This window comes from Ursus maritimus, unplaced genomic scaffold (assembly GCF_017311325.1).
Source record: "Ursus maritimus isolate PB19 unplaced genomic scaffold, ASM1731132v1 scaffold_21, whole genome shotgun sequence".
Classification (NCBI taxonomy): Eukaryota; Metazoa; Chordata; class Mammalia; order Carnivora; family Ursidae; genus Ursus; species Ursus maritimus.
The window spans coordinates 32,872,453-32,873,843 of NW_024424564.1; the positions used below are offsets into that span (position 1 = coordinate 32,872,453).

At 67.2% G+C, this 1,391-nt stretch overlaps 1 long non-coding RNA gene across 1 annotated transcript; it reads right to left on the reverse strand.

The window, feature by feature from the left end:
* On the reverse strand, window positions 1-1,087 carry LOC121104409. The gene is made up of 2 exons (XR_005836718.1): window positions 722-1,087; window positions 1-233 (listed from the first exon to the last, which is right to left on the reverse strand). It is a non-coding gene; the product is annotated as an uncharacterized LOC121104409 (long non-coding RNA).
* Window positions 1,088-1,391: the final 304 nt, after the last annotated feature.

A 1,391-nucleotide genomic window follows, 5' to 3' on the forward strand; every position in this document is an offset into this window, starting at 1 on the left:
TTTTTTAACTCCCCAAAATTTTAATTCCTCCTCCCAAAAGTTACAGTAGCATTACAGGCCAACATTCAGTTGCAAGTTGAAGAGCCCCTTCCTAAAGAGCTGGGGGCTCCAAGACCGTCTGCTGCCGGGTCCTCCACCAAAACCGTGTCCAGTAAGGACTCCACTGGCTTTTAAAGGTCCACCTGGGCGTGCGCCTGGGGCGATGATCCCGGCTGGGGGGAGGGTCGGGTCACCTGCCGAATGAGAAGGGACGTGGCCCCCAGCCCCGCGTCTTCGCTCCCCACGCCCTCGCTTTCCCCTCTACCCTCATCCTCTCCCCGAATCGGAGCACCGGTGCCCACTGCCACCCCAGGAGAGTCCCGGCCCCAGCTGGAAGGTCGGCGGTGGTCCAGCATCCAGGCACGCAGCCTGCCCCGTCGCCGTCCCTCCCAGGGACCCTAAGTCTCACCGTCCCCTCCTCCCCCCCGCGCGCCCCTTTCTCCGAGCCGCAGCGCAGCCCCGGGGCAGGGTGCCGCCGGCGCGGGGTCGGACGCGGCGCGGAGCTCTGGCGGGGCCGGCGGCGCGGGCGCTGAGCATCCCGGCGGCGCCCCCTCCCCAGGGCCGCAGCCCACCCCGCGGCGCCCACTAGCCCCACCCCCACCAAGCCAAAGAAAAGAAAGAAAAAGCACCCCGACGAAACTTTGCAACTGTCCGAGCAACAGGCAGAAACCCTGCTACCTACCCAGATGTGGGGGAGCTTTCAAGATCCTTCTTCGGGGGAATTTCTAGGAGGAACCGGGCGAAAGCCCCCGACTTTCCATGCTGACAGGCGTCTGCAGACGGTCTGTTGCTCTTGTAATGAGATCCTGATTTTTCCCCCTTTTTTTTTCTTTCTCTCGCTCCTCTTTTTTTTTTTTTTTTCCTCTGGTGTGTGTGTGAGAGCAGGAAGTTGGAGCAGTCAGGCCGAGCCGGCTCACTTCCTTTACTGCATTATTCCCCAGGCGGTGTGCAGTCTGTGTAAACAGGCTTTTCCGCCCCGCGCCGCGCGCCCCGGCCGCGGCTGTGCGCCGGGGCTGGCCGCCGAGGCCCGCGCATACTCCGCCGCCTGCGCCCCGCGCGCTCGCCCCGCACCGCGCCGCGCCCCCGCCCGCCGCGCGCCCCGCTTCCTGCTCGGCCACCCCAGGGGAGGAGCCTCCGGACCCTCTGCGACTCCGGGCGGCCGCAGCCCCTCCCCGAGGCGGGGGACTGCTCGGCCAGAAACCTAGAGAAGCGGCACCCCGCCCCCCCTCCCCCCCGCCAACCCGGGGCGCGGGTGGCGACCCCCGGCTGCGGCGGACCCGGGGATCCCTCCTCCGCCCTCGGGGTCCCTGCGCTGGGCACTGCAGTGGGGTCCTGCCTTGCCCAGTTGGCCT